This window comes from Marmota monax, unplaced genomic scaffold, assembly GCF_021218885.2.
Source record: "Marmota monax isolate L192 unplaced genomic scaffold, Marmota_monax_Labrador192_F-V1.1 WCK01_AAM20220418_F8-fsc00529, whole genome shotgun sequence".
NCBI classification, from domain to species: domain Eukaryota; kingdom Metazoa; phylum Chordata; class Mammalia; order Rodentia; family Sciuridae; genus Marmota; species Marmota monax.
This window is the reverse complement of record NW_026694740.1, coordinates 256,185-272,088: the sequence shown is the minus strand read 5'-3', so window position 1 is coordinate 272,088 and position 15,904 is coordinate 256,185. Positions and strand designations below refer to the sequence as shown.

The window sequence follows — 15,904 nt, the reverse complement described above, 5'->3', positions numbered from 1 at the left end:
TCCTTTGGGAAGAGGTCCTTTCACCCCTGTGGGAATGATTTGAACTCCCATCTCTGGAGTTAGTACTGCTCTGGCGGAGGCGCAGATGTCCAACCCTGTGCTCCCTCTGGTTTGTCTGATGAGGGATCTGATGGACAATGTGTCCTGGGCACTACCCTGATGGGGTTGCTGGGTTCCTCCAGTGCTCCATATATTTGTGGTTTTGGGCCCCGGAGCATTGGGCCCCACTGTCCATTTTTTGGCAATGGAGCCCGATGCCTTTCTCCACGATATCGTGGATAAACACCTGGTCCTTGTTCGTTTTTTGATAATGGAGTACCCTCTATGGTGGTTTGAGAATGGCATTCATTAGCCCAATGTCTCCCTCTACGGCATCGTGGGCAAATACCTGGTATTCTACTCCTTTGATACCTAGTTTTGTTAAACCCTCCTCCAATGGGGCAATTCCTTTTAAAATGTCCTGTTTGTTCACAATTGTAGCATGTTCTTGGCCTGGCATCTAAAGCCTGTTTTACTGCAGCTGCCACAATTTGCCCTTGTTCATTAATGTCTCTGGCATCTAAAGCCTGTTTTACTGCAGCTGCCACGACTTGCTCTTGTTCATTAATGTCTCTACATAATTTAATATATGTGTTTAAATCTTCATGTTTCCATGGTCTAATGATATCTCTGCACCAACGATTCGCTTGCTCATAAGCCAGGTGTTTTAGTAATGGCATTGCTTTTTCTGTATTCCCAAAAACTCTGGTAGCTGTTTGAATAAGCCTATCTACAAATTCAGCATAAGGTTCATTAGCTCCTTGTATTACCTTAGATAATTGACCTTGTAAACCTCCATGTCCTTGTAAAGTCTTCCATGCCTTAATTGCATCTGCAGCAATTTGTGCGTATACGCCAGGATCATATGCAATTTGTTGCTGCTGATCCTCATAAGGTCCCTTTCCTAACAACATATCTAGATTTCTCTGAGGATAACCAGCTGCTGCATTTCGCCTAGCCGTCTCCTTGCAAAATTCCTCATTGGCAACCTTCCATAACAGGTATTGTCCTCCATTTAGCACAGCTTTACACATATTAGCCCAATCTGCTGGCGTCATGTTCAAGTTGTTAATGGATTCGACCATGCTTACAGTGAAGGGTGCTTGAGGACCATAGGTTGTTACAGCCTCTTTTAGCTGCTTCACTGTTTTGAAATTTAAAACTTGGTAAAATCGCTGCCCTCCTGCCTCAAATACAGGGCATGTTAATATTTGAGATCTTGTCTCAGGATCCCAACTATCAACTGCGGGGGTTGGGGGCCTCCCAGCATATGGAGGTGGCGCTGTTGGTTGGACACTTACGCCCTCTGGTGATAGAAAGGTGTTAGTAGCAGTCTCCTGTAGAGGTGGTGCTGTTGGTTGGACACTTACACCCTCTGGTGATAGAAAGGTGTTAGTAGCAGTCTCCTGTTGTAACTTTCCCCCTGATGGCTTTTTCTGTTTTACACTTTCTTTCTCTGTCTGACTAGCTTGAGAGGCCTTCTCTTTTACTTGAATCTTTTCCTCTGTCTGACTAACTTGAGAGACCTTCTCTTTTACTTGAATCATTATGTCTTCTCCTTCCTCTACCATTGTCTGAACTACCATTGGCTTTGGACTAAGCAAACAAGATATGAACGTCCACAATGGCAATGTGCCATCTGGCAGAGTCCCTGGGCTTTTCTTTTCTATTCTTTTTAAATCTTCACCATGATGGTTCCATTGTGATATATTTAACAACTCCTCCTTAAAAAGCCATGGGCTACATTTTTGTATTGTATCAACGTATGCCCTGATTGTTCTTGATTTTACTGAGATGCCTCCTTCCTCTAACAATTTACTTAACACTCTTTCAGTTTGTTTTTTACTAATTTCTGATCCCGTATTTCTACTATAATACAACCCAACAAGATGACGCCAAACAAAACCGAGACAGAATGAAATAAAAAGGGAACAACAAAAAGTCATTATAGCCTTTCTATCCTCCTGACATGGGCATCCGTCCTTTCTCCCTATCTGTTCCTCAGACATAAATAGTTTTTCCTCAGATGTGAGCGGTTTTTCTTCCGTCTCACTCATCTCCAGGGACAGGCAACTTAAAACAAAAGTGAAACAAAATAAAAGAGGAATCTTAAAATGGCTACCCATCCTCTCGCCCTGCCCTCAGGGGCGAGCAGTTTCACTTACCCTCAGTCGCTCCCCGTGCGAGCCACCAAATTCCGCAGTCTGGCTGGGCACAATCAGGAGCCACTTGTCAAAAGAAACTAACTTTATTTTTAGAACCACACACGCCAAACAAAACAGCCTCTCAGGAAAAACCCTCAGAGCCTCAACTGCCACCACCGGCTTTCCACAAGCCTCTCTCTCCCACACAAGCTTCTCTCCACCTCCCACAATCCTCCTGCTCTTGAGGCCGATTGGCTGGGTCACGTGGGTGGAGCCAAAAAAGTCCCCCAATGAGCAGCTCCGTGGTCTGAAAGGGCAGGGAAACAGCCCAATGAGCATCACCGCAGAGGAGCCAATCAGCTAGATGTTGCTGGGGCCGAGGAGCCAATCAGCTAGATGTTGCTGGGGCCACTGTGAGCCAATCATCAGCCAGCAGCTGGAAGTTTGCTGGCAGCTGGAAGTTTGCTGGGGCCCCTTTGGCTGTGGCTCTCAACAACCCCTGTTCCTAGTGAGAACTTGCATGCAGGTTCAAGGTGGGTTTTTGTGAGGATGACCGTGTAAAAAGCTCTACATGGTTTAGATATTTCTTTTTTAATTTCTTTTCTGGAGAGTGTCTTGGGATCTTCCTCATTTTAATCAGTGCTTGGTTTCTGGGAAATATGAAATTATGAAGCTCTTGTCATTTGAGTGGTAATGGTGCTATTTATTTCAAATCAAGTTTAAACTTTATAACACATAAAAATGGAATATTGTGCCTTGGGGGATATGAATAACTTTACCGTCATTCATATAGTCCAGACTATTCTTTAACTAGCATTTATAAGATAAAGATTATCTTATAACTAGCATTTATAAGTTAACTAGCATTAACTAGCATTTATAAGAACATATAACTTAACTAGCATTTATAACTTAACTGGCATTTATAAGATTGTGATTATAAAGAATCTGGAATTTAGATGTCCATTATGATGAATAAATTTTTTTTGCAACCTGATACCCACTGAGTTTATTTCACTTAAAGCACTCAATAAAGTACTTCATGATCACTAAGATGATCAAAATGACTATATTTTGTGCAACATGAGATGCACTCAGTCTATATCACTTTAAAAGAACTCAATAAATAGTGAATATTAGGAAAAAATTATGTATATCACAGAAGTTCATTGTAGGAATTTTTACAAACATATACACCCATATACTATTAATTATATTAAGAGAAGTCATTTCCAGCACTCCAGAATGTTGTTTTGTGCCCCTCCATAAACACTGCCACTCCTAGGTAAATATTATTGTGGTTTTATCACCATTGATAAACAAGTTTGCCTGTTCTTGAGAACTATGCATTTTCTTGGAGTCATCTATGTTGTTGCATGCAGCATTTTTCTTTGTTGTATATTATTATATTATATGAATGCCATTTTTAATCTTTTGTACTGTTAATGATCACAAAATTAAAATAACATTACATTTGCCCTCACTGTGTTGGCTGTGGCCTAGCACTAAGGGGTGGAATGGTGGAGGGCAGACTCAGTGGCCCCAGCAATTATGGACCCAGCCCAGACATTGCTGTAGGAGGAAGTGCTCAAGTTTATGAATTTCTCAGAGAGAGAAGAAACCCCATAGGAAGACAATACCAGAGAAGAATGAACTTGGAAATAAAGGATACTATTGATGAATTCTTTGATTTTTTTTGTTGTTCACTGCTGCTTCTACTGCAAAATACTTACAAAAGCTATGCCACTCTGCTTAATCCAAGAAGCAGTATGTCTGGCAAGCACTGCTTTGAAGACTGAAAATTGTGTGGCCAAATCTTGCCAGTGACATTTCCAGTATGGATGTAGCTAGCAATGGAAACTCAACAAGCTATGAAAAGTAAAAGGAACTGTGTGTCATATTTTGAACAGTTGTCTGAGTCTGATTAAGTTGAGTTTGTGTAATATCTTATATCTCAAATGTGTCATTACCAACATGGGCACATAAACTCATATCTTAAACATGTGCTGCAAAGTGATTTCATAACTGCTCTACTAGCTGGAGGATTGGATCATATTGCTGAGAGCATTCTGTCATACAGATGCCATATCACTTTGTGCTGCTGAACTTGTCTGCATCAATGGTACTGAATGATGTTGGATGGCATGTTTTGAAAGAAACTCATCAAGACAATGGTCAGGACAGATTCTCTGTGGAGAGTCCTAGCAGAATGAAGAGGGTGGGGACAGTATTTATCAGAAACAAACCTTCAGATGGGAATGCTCCTCTCAACTCTTTTTATAAGGTACTTTATCTTAAAATTATACATGATATTGAGAAAATTGAATCTAATTGGAGATGTGGAAGACACAACTTATAGAGAGACTATTGCTGGAGTAAAATGAACAAAGGAGTTTACTGTTACAATCTGCAAGTAGAAAATAATAAGCAGTCTTTGAGACAACACAATAAAGAAATGTATAAAAACACATTGAAGTTCAAGTGAATCTTCACAGGCTTCACAGGTTCTGTCCCATGCTTCCAGTATGGTGAGAGGGTTTGTAACTGGATCATCAGATTCCAGATTCAGGGTATAGAATGTAAATACAAGTGAAATGCTAAACCTTGATTTATCATTGTGAATGAATTCTGCACTTAAATAGCATGATGGTGACCTGCTTCAAAGATCACCCCATTACTGTGTGAGATATGGCTTCCTTGAATGATATTACCTTCCGAGGTTGCTGGTTGGACATGGAGCTGCTATCAGTGTTGTAGACTTTGATGACAAGGACAGTATTTCTGCATCTGGAGACAACTATAAGAGTTTGAATTTATTAGGCTCTAAATGGATACAAAAGAGACATTGCCTGTTTGCAGTACAAAGACAGGCTGGTGGTGAGTGGCTTGTCTGACAACACTATCAGATTGTGGGATGCAGGGTGTGATGCCTGTTTAAGAGTGTTAGAAGACCATGCGAAATTGGTGCATTATATTTGATTTGATAACAAGAGGATAGTCAGTGGGGCCTATGATGGAAAAATTAAAGTGTAGGAATTTGTGGGTGCTTTGGGCCCCCAATGCTCCTACAGAGACTCTCTATAGACCCTTATGGAACATTCTGGAAGAGTTTTCTGACTCCAGTTTTATGAACTCCAGATTGTCATTATTTACATGATGACACAATCATCCTCTCTGGGACTCCCTAAGTCATCCAACTACTCAAGTTGACAACTAATTATCGGGTTCTGTTCACTTCCTCTTCTCAAACACTCACCTACATCTCCAGATAAATTATCATACACTGACCTCATACTTACCCAGCACTCATTAAAGTTGCAGTATTTAACATACCAGCCAAGAACACAATGAGCAACCGCAGCAAGAGTCAAAATCCCAACTGGATTACCTGGACCAGTGAGGATCAAGGCTTTGAGACTCCTGCTGGGACATAGTTGGTTTGCAGCCAGCCAGGACAGTCCACCTGGCATGGCTAACTGCTTCAGTGCTGCCATCAGAGATGCCTTCTGTCTTATGTGAAGTATTGGAACATTTAGACTTCCCATGCCATCTCTCCCCATTTCTCCTCTGCACCATTTTCTCTCTTATTTGGTTCCAAATGTGACTTATAAATAAATTTAGTATTTTGCCAAAAAAAGGAAAAAGTTATAAGTGGCATTTTTTTGGACAGCTGGGAATTTGAGAATTAATTACAATTTTATAAGATGTAACTATAGCATTTTGATGGTGTAGGCTAATGTTCTTACTTTTAGGAGATATTGGGGTACTTAAGGGTGAAGTGAAATGACATGTCACATAAATATTTATATATGTGCATAGGTTGGCAAGAGGAAGAAACATAAAATAAGTATGGCAAAAATATCCCATTTTTAATCTAGGAGTAAGTATACAAATGTTCATTGTTCTGTTCTTTCTGGAGTTTATAATTTTCATAATAGGTTGACGAAAAAAATCAATGATCAAAGTAGTTTTAACATTAGAACAAAATAAGTATGTTCCATATACCTTTACAAAATTATGGAAATCTGAGTGAATGAAATGTATAGCTTCTGATAAAAATGCATATAGAACATTTTACAAGAAATTCTATGGCCTGGTAAATATTTTCTAAATTTTCAAGGAAACTTTTCTAGATTTTAGAGGGACTATTTAATTTGTGAGTGAGGTGGGAGAAGAATAGGATGGTTAGAGTAAAATTAGTTCTTTACTAATTTTTTACTCAATTTAACTACATCAATTTAGGGAACCTGATATAAGGGTTAGAGAGAAAAATATTAGCTAGAGTTTAAGAATTTATGTTGCTAGGTACTGTGCCATGTGGCAGACATACTGTGATCAGGTAGACAAAAGAGGAGACATTGGTCCCTGCTCTCATGGAATTGATTTCCAGTAGGGAAGATAAATACTAATTAAATGTATCTACCAGATGTTTAGTTATAAACTATGATAAGTGCTACAAAGGCAGAGTTTTCTATGCGTTGTAAGGGAGGGGTCTTTCTTGGGGAAGCACACCTGGGCCTCCTGAGCTGCTGGGATTACAATTGTTAACTACCGTGCCCGGCAAAGATGTTTCTTTTTTTTAGTTGTAGTGGGACAAAATACCTTTATTTATTTATTTTTTTATGTGGTGCTGAGGATCAAACCCAGTGCCTTGCACATGCTAGGCAAGCGCTCTGCTGCTGAGCCACAACCCCAGCCCTCAGATGTTCTTAAAGCATGAGATGTTGGGTAAAGATACTTTGGTATGCCTAGAGAAATTTTTGATTATAAGTCTATAATAACTACAGGCACATTTCACCACTAGCAGACAACCTTTATTTATAAAAAGAAAGAAAACTAAATAGTGTATAAACATCAAATAGTTTTATTAAAATCCCAGATCATATAATATGATGAATCAGAAATATTCTCTCAAAATGCTTGTAAAGAATCTCATCATATTTAATTATCTGATTTAGCATTCTGTATCTTAATCACTGTTTGAAAGAAAACTAAAATATTAAATTAATTTGATCTTTCTCTTTCTTTTTCATTGTATAGCCACAATAGAAGCCCACAGCAAAATATGGTCAGCTTGTTTTCTTAAATTTATAAAATGAGTGAAATTACAGGATTTTTCAGAGTCATGACTCCAAATTTCTTAAAGCTGCTTCCTTCAGTGTGTATAAACTCTATAATTTATGAATCAATAAAACAATTCTTGGGAATATTTTAAAATCTTAAACTGTCATTATCTATGTACTTGCAAGATGAATGTCTTAGTTTTTTCTTTAAATTGCAAGAAGTCTGATGAAAATATGCTATAAGTGTTTTTCAAAAAGAGAATCACAAAAATTGACTTAAATATTGAACTTTAATTTACATATGCCAGGATTATAGTTTATTTTTTTGTAAATAAAATCCATTTAGACTTCTTCAAATTTAAATGAACACTCACAGAAATTTGCATTTAAGTGGGTTAAAATATTACCAAATATAACCTAATTATTTTATTTATAATGTAATTTCATGTTCCAGAGATGGAATCATTTGAAAATTTGGAAATTTCTCTGAATTTTCTTTTTTTTTCCTCCTTTTTTTTTGTACTGGGGATTGAACCCAAGGGCCCCAAGGGCATTTTACCACAGAGCTATATCTTCATTTTTTTCTAATGTATTATTTTGAGACATGGTCTTGCTAGATTGCTCAGGTCTTTGCTAAGTTGCTGAAACTGGCCTGAAACTTTGGATCCTCCTGAATCAGCCTCCTGGGATTATAGGCATGCACAGCCATGCCCAGCTTTGAATTTTCTACTTGATATTTTAAAATGTTTATAATATTTCAGTGCTTCACATACATACTATTAAATCTGTTCAAAAATGTTAAAAGAAAACCAATTCATTTGGCATTATAGTTAATAGAAAACAATAGAATTTGCACTCCTTTCTTTCTCTAAACTAAAGAAAACAAATAGAAAGTCCTATGGAGAACTGCATGGAATATCTAGGTCTTTAGCTAGTGTTGTAAATGGAATATGGTGACCTGTTGCTCCTTTATTGAGCACTCTCAAACGTATTGGGTCTAGGCATAGAAAACCAAATATCACACATTCTCACTCATTTGAGCAAGCTAAAAATATGGGTCTTAATGAAGACCAGAGTGCAACATATGTCCCTGGAGACTGTGAAGGGTAGGGGAAAAGGACAGAGAGAGGCTAGAGAGTGGATACCAAGCTATAGTTAGATAGGAGGAATTAGTGCCTGTGTTCTCTAGCACCATGCAGTAGCCATTGTCTTCCATAATTTATCACATATTTCAGAATAACTGAAAGAGTTCAGAATTCCTCAAAATACATAAACAATAAATGTTTGAAGAAACAAAAATGCGAACTCCCCTGATTTTTATAATTACACATTACAAATATACATATCAAATTATCATCTCAGTATTCCATAAATATATACAATAACTATGTGCCAATTTAAAAAAATAAAGAAAGAATCTTCATACAATAAAGTAATGGTAACAAGGTAAACCTTGAGAGTTATGTAAGTCTCTATGGAAATCACAGTTATTCTTACTGTGAGATACATTCACATATGGGAAGGCTGCTCATACACGGCTTGTAAAGGACTGCTATCATTAAGAGAAAATGTGAATGTGAGGCTCTAAATATGGACATTAATTATGGTTTGCTTGGGTTTTGTTGGACAAGCCTTCCCTACGCAAGTGGGGTGGGATGTGAAACTCTGGAAGTGTGTGAAATTCACTTTTTTAGTGTACAGGGCATTTTCCTAAGAAAAAAGCATCATGATGGCCATGAGCATCCCAGGTCCCATGGGAAACCATTTAACTTCTAGTGCAATTGATATTTGCAGCAAGAGAATTTACTTAAGCACTGAGCTGTCTTTCCCTTTTGTAGGTGAAGGATTGACCCAGCCAAAATTTTGAACCAGGCCAAGGTTTCTCTGACAGCCTTTTTACTATGACATACTGTTCCCCAGCTTCTTCCTCTAAAGTCCCTGGTGCAATGTGTGTTTTTCCCTTTGCCCGTAAGACCATTCTCTTCCAGCCCAGTGATAAATCTCAAAGTTATAAGTTCAACATATCTTAACTTGTCTTGCTTTTCAGTTACTATTCCATTACTCAGTGCAGTTTCTCACAGCTACAAAACAAGAGTAAAGCAATCTGATTAAACTCATTTAAACGAGCATAAAAAAGACCAAACTGCCTTCATAGCCTTTAAAAAGATGTTTCCATTTCTTTCAAAGGCTTCTTTTTAGGATTAAATGAATTTCTTATTGGTATAAATTCAAAACAGTGTGAAAGACTAAGTTGCTTAAATTAGATAGGCTTAGGGAAGATATTTTTTAATTATTAAATGTTTCTTAGGTCTTAGGGTCAGTACAGCACTCAATATTCATTACCTCATTTAATCCCATCAATAATTCTGCAATAAACATTACTATGTACTTTGCAGAAAAATAAATGGAAGTTACAAATTAAATAATTTGTCCCAAATCATGCAATCAATGAGGAGCAGAACTGAGCTCTGAATTTAATGTTTTGATGGTGAAGTATGTGGTATTAACCAATGTCCTGTAATTCCAAACTAAGGAGATAAACGTTGCTTACTGGTACAGTGAATTGCAAGTTTTCTTCATGTGTCCTGACCTGCTTTACTTCCACTCATCCCTCTAAATTCTTACATGTTTCTTTTATAACTGCCTCCATGCCTGTTGGAATGAGAGGTAGGGTATTCTGTGGAGTCTGGAGCAGTGATTCAGTCAAGTTTTGTCATAATTGTGGAACTTTCTGTCTGTACACATTTGAGTTGTAATTAGGCCTAGTTCCATTACAGTCATATTTTAAAGAAATCATTCAGAGTATAGTCTTGATACCTAAACTGATGAAGCAAAGAATACAAAGATTGAGAAACAATTATAGAAACTTTGACTTACAAAGAGAGGGGCATAGAATAACCCTGGAGAAGTCAGGCTGATTTACTGAATTATAACCGGGAAACCTCATCAGTGGGAGTTGGAGCCTGTCCTACAGTAGAGTAGGTTCTGCCATATCATAGAATAGGAAGAGAAGTACATGATGGCTCCAAATAGGAATTCAGATTCTTTTCTTTTTTGGGGAGTGGGGAGAGGGGTATCAGGGATTGAACTGAGGAGCACTCAAACCACTGAGCCACATCCCCATTCCTATTTTGTATTTTATTTAGAGACATGGTCTCACTGAGTTTCTTAGCACCTTGTCATTGCTGAGGCTGGTTTTGAACTCAAGATCCTCCTGTCTCAGCCTCTAGAGCCACTGGGATTACAGGCATCCTCTACCAAGTCCAGCTCAGATTCTTTTCTATATAAGGCACTTACTACAAAGGAAAGGAAAATGGCATCTTTCATAGGAGCTCTGGTTAGCTAGGTTGATTACACAACTGTATAACATATGAGAGATCTCACCAACTCTTGTCAGCTAGGACTGGTATTTCATCATGATTTTACCCAGGTGATAAATTGGTTTGATGTAATTCTAGATGAGGGACTATAGATCCTGGCAGCTTGTATTGACACCATCTGGCAGATAGCAGGGCATTGCCTTGCCTTTCTTTATGTGTGGGACCTTTTTATTCAACAAACATTTGAATACCTGCTATGTAAATAACACTGCTAGAATTTAATCCACAGTGCCTCACAAACACCACCTTTGTAGTACTTGTTGGGTTATCATGTGAATGAAGCCTTAGCAAAGGTTTAGTGCTAAGGTGTGTAATTGGTCTGATGGCTTGTATTTTCTTCCTAACTTTTCAGCTGCAATCTATTGTGAAGAGCCAAGTGGTCTAGTCTTTATATATTATGGATCATAATAAGATTTCAGGAGTCATCTCTGGGGTTAGGGAGGGCAATTCCCTAGCAGGGCAGTTCTCACCCACTGCCCTTCTCTCCCTGCCTCTCTACCCTTCTTGACTGGTCTGCCTCTTACTCAATGACTGTTACTCATCAGGAGTCAAATCTCAGTAATAGGAGCAAAGGCTGGCATGTCTGAAAAATGTGTATAGCCTTGGATGATGACGATTCCCTCTGTACATCTGTGAGCTGATTGATTTGTCATTTCTCCAGCTGCCCATCTCCATATCAGTCAGTTGATAAGCAGAGGTGAGGGACATGGACTCATTTTGGTGTGTGTCACAATAATTGCTATTCTTGACTCAGCACTTGCTAGAAGTTTCTTAATGGACACCATGAACCTCAGTATCATTATGAGAAGCCTTCTGCATATGTTCACTTTTGAATTAAAAGTCTATTCAAATTAATAACTTAGAAATTGGGCTTTGTTAAAAGACGCTTCAGCTGTTGAAACAAAAGCATTGAGAAACCTTAGTAATGCTGCTATAGAATTTCTAAATATTCTAAAATATCTTTTAAAAAAATATTAAGTCTCCTTCCATTGACTATTACAATGAAGACCCAGTCTTAACATTCTGGGCTGGAGATGTGGCTTAAGAGGTAGTGCGCTTGCCTGGCATGTGCAGGGTGCTGGGTTCGATCCTCAGCACCACATAAAAATAAAATACAGATGTTATGTCCACCGAAAACTAAAAATAAATATTTAAAAAATTCTCTATCTCTATCTCTCTCTTTAAAAACAAATTGTAGTAGACCTTCTGTTAAAAGAACCAGAAAGCATCTATACATAAAATTGGAGTTAGCAAACTGAATTAAATTGTAAAACACAAGATTTGTCTGATCCTGTGCATCGGAGAAACTGTTCACTTAACTGTCACCTCAGAGAGCTAATGATTTCCCCAAGCCCAAGGGCATTTAACATAAAACTTGGCAAGTTGATAGGTTCTATGAATAGTGTGTTGAAAGGAATAGAGTTGTATTTTCCGTGTGGCCCCCATACACTTTACAAACGGGGGTGACCATTTTTATGAGAAGTCACAGTATCAACTCCATGCAATAATTTTATTGGAATCTGTAATTTGTACTTGAGTGTTAATTTTGGCAGTATGGAGAACAAAAGAGTTATGTTTGTCCCAAGGAACAAAGCTGAATAAAATTTTGAATTAGAAAGAAGACTTTATTGTAAGGGAAAAAGTAACAACTAGTATACTTATCCATTTCTTTTAAATTTTCAGCTCAAATGAGATTAAAATGTTTTCCTCCCAAAACATGGAAATAGAACTGGACACAAGTACCTTCTTATGATTTTCTGCCTGAATTCTGCTGCATTGATATAGGATCATAGGATTTTGGAGTTTGAAAGAATCTTTGAAATAATTTCATCCATACCTCATTTTACAGATGAGGAAATGGGCCCAGAGTGGGTAATTTTTTTTAAGATTCTAGGTTCTTATCAGCATATCTCTTGCATGCTTCTTATACTGGGAATTTCTCAATTATAATTTAGTAGCATTTCAGAATCATATTTGTAACCAGGTTGTTTTGGTATATGAACCTCTTTAAAGTCAGAGGTAATTTTTCATTGAAAAGTATAGATTAATATTTACCATGAAAAACAGTACCTAAAAATAAACAGGAAAATAAGATAATTGATACTAAATGCAAACTTGGGGCAGAGGTAAAGCACAGATTATTGAAAGAAGGCTAAGATGGAAGATGGGTGTTGGGGTGCCTTCAAAATTGTCATTTATTATGATGCAGTTCATTTGGGAAAATTATGGCTTTCCTTTTCTTACATAGTTACATGAAGATGAATACTTCAACATAGATTTTTGCTTTTTTTAGTAGGTATCTTTTGGAAAGATGGATCTCATCCCAGAGGAAATGAATGTACATTATCAAGAAAGTCACGTCTTAAGAGTTGTGTTGTTCTCCCTCCAATGCAAAGGTTGGAAGTACAGAGAACCTGAATTCATGACAGGAAAGGACAAAAATAGCATTCATAGAATACAGTACTTTTTCCTAAGCCCACAAATAGAATGATATAGGAATAATTTTGGAATTTGAGAGGCTACAAGTATTTGATACATAATAGCCATTTAGGTATTTCTTGAAAGGATGAATTATGTGCTAGATTTAAAAAAATAAAAATTCCAACTAAAATAACTGGCCAAATGCTCAAAGGGAAAATAGATGTAGGGGATTAAGTAGTAAAAATGGATGTGTCAGATAATATCTCCTCAGGTAGAAATGACTAGCTGTAGATAATGAGGCAGAGCAAGTTGGTATCTGCAGGATTTCCACTTATTGTCTCAGGCCTTCCTCGGCAGTTGTGTGAACAGAGATAGCTGTCATCAGTTTGGTCTCCACAGTTACTCCAGAGGGATTTTCTAACACAAATAAGTCATGTGATTCCTCTATATCACTATATGGGTAGTGAAATAAGATCTAAACCTCCTAGTCTGCCAAGATCTGGCCTCAGCTATTCTTTGCATCTTACCACCATCCTGCTCCAGCTGAGCCCCCAACACGCACAGCTTCTGAGACTCAGCATGCTGCTTCATGCTATGCATACCCTCTCTCCTTCCTCCAGTGAAGGGATCCATCTTTCACTTCACTCATGATCTTGCTCCTCATGCACATCAGCTGCCAAAGCACTTTACCAGAAAGCAGTTTCCAATTTTTCATTGACCTGTTTTAAACACTAAATGCTCTTAAAACCTTAATTTAGCTGGGCATGGCACATGACTATAATTTCAGCAGCTCTGGAGACTCAGGCAGGAGACAGCAAGTCTAGGCCAATCTCAGCAGTTTAGCAAGGCCCTACAAAATGGAGTAAAATCCTGTCTCTAAATAAAAACATAGCTGGGCATGGTGGTGCATGCCTGTAATTCCAGTGGCTCAGAAGGCTGAGGCAGGAGGATCTCGAGTTCAAAGCTGGCTTCAGCAACTTAGTGAGGCCCTAAGCAACTCAGTATTGCTGGGCATGTGGCTTGGTGCTAAATGATCCTAAGTTCAATCCCCAGTATCAAAAATAAACAAACAAATAAATAAATATAAAAACATAAAAGGGAATGGGAGCATAGCTCAGTGGTTAAACTCCTAGGTTCAATCCTCAGTACCAAGAAAACAAACAAAAAATGTAAGTTCACTTCCTAGTGTTGTATTTTCATGTCCTTCTACACACTTAAGTCAACTTAGAAGTTTATTGGATGCTTACGTAGTATACAGCACTGTGTTGGGTGTTATCTGAATTATCCTAGATTTAGCAAATGTCCCCCAAGGACTGTACTTACATAGATATTTGTAAGAAAATAAAGCTAAAATAAAACATATTTTTTTTCCATTTTTTAGTACAGCAGGACAGAGTGAGAGCAGTTTAGAAAGATTTCATTATCCTATAAAGTACATATGAGCTTGTAATTAGCTTGATGAGTGTGTTCAGAATTCATCCTAATAATAGAAAAAATCCACTCTAAAAATTATTGACAGTAAGTTATAATTAACAATTCATTCAAAATGCTGTAGATTGGTAATTTCCTAGATTATGCTGACCAAAGTTATTGTAGCAGTATTTACAGTCTCTTATTTGAAGAAATAAATGTGATCTAGTTGTTGGAAGAATTTCCCATTAGCACATTTTAAGAATGACTAGTTGGTTCATTAAACAGGTTTGTATAAGATTCACAGAAAATCTTGGTAAACTTGCATGTGTTACATGTCGAGAGATATCTATGATTTCTTTAATATGGATCTTTAATACATGTTATAAATCTCATTTGATGTTTGTTTTTCTGTGGTAACTACTGTATTTGGGGAACTATTGATGGAATGATTGTGGGAGAGTCTAAAAAATTGCCTGGTTAAGTATATTTAGTCTCTATTGTAATTATTTAGCAGAAAATATTAATAAAACCACTAGACTTTAAAATTCCCCCAAGAAATTCCTTGAATTATAATGTTATAAAATGGTTATTCATTTATTCAACAGCCATACTGGGTGTCCAGTGTCAGTACTGCTTTATTGTCAGAACCGGGAAATGTGGCAATCATGTCCTTGTAATGGAGCTTACATGCTAGTGGGAGAGACAGATGGTAAAGTAGTAAACACAGGCACACACACACACACACACACACACACACACATTCAGAGAATGGACACAGTGAACTCAAGTCATGTTGGAACTGCTTTAGACAGTGGTCAAGAAAAGGCTCTGTCCCAGGACTGCAGACATGGTTGCATGATGGAGCATGTGCAAGGTCCTGGGTTCAATCCCCCATACTACAAAAATATCATGAGGACATGATGTTTCACCTGAGACCTAAAGGAGAAGGAGCCAATGCTGACAAGGTTTGTAGGAACATCCCAGGCTAAGAGCACAAAAATTAAAAAGGCTTTGCCTGAGTTCAGAAAAAGCCTGATGTGTTCAAAGAAAAGAGGAGGTTTTGTGCTTGGGATAGGAAGGGAGATGGTGCACAGACAGGTGTCCCAAATGAACAGGTGAAAACCCTGCAGCTCTTTTGAGGAGTTCTGATTTCCCTCCACAGGCAATAGGCAGTCACTGGAAGGTTTTATATTTTCCTAAGAGGACACTGGCTACTCTGTGCAGAATGCTGTGTCAGGAGTGGGAAGAAAGGCTGGGCATATTTGAGACATTGTCACTAGCCAGTTTGGAGTTGAGGTGCATTTGGACAGGGTTGGGAGTTGTTAACCCTGGAGATGGAATAGAGGGAACAGGTCGAGAAAGCATTTGGATGTAGAGTACATAGTATTGCTGATGGAGATGGGGGATAGAAAGGGAGTAGAAAATAATTTCTCATGATAGGTAA

The 15,904-nt window shown here is 37.9% G+C and overlaps 1 pseudogene; it reads left to right on the top strand.

Moving 5' to 3' along the window:
* Positions 1-4,078: 4,078 nt before the first annotated feature.
* Positions 4,079-5,371, top strand: LOC124079055 (F-box/WD repeat-containing protein 1A-like; annotated as a pseudogene).
* Positions 5,372-15,904: the final 10,533 nt, after the last annotated feature.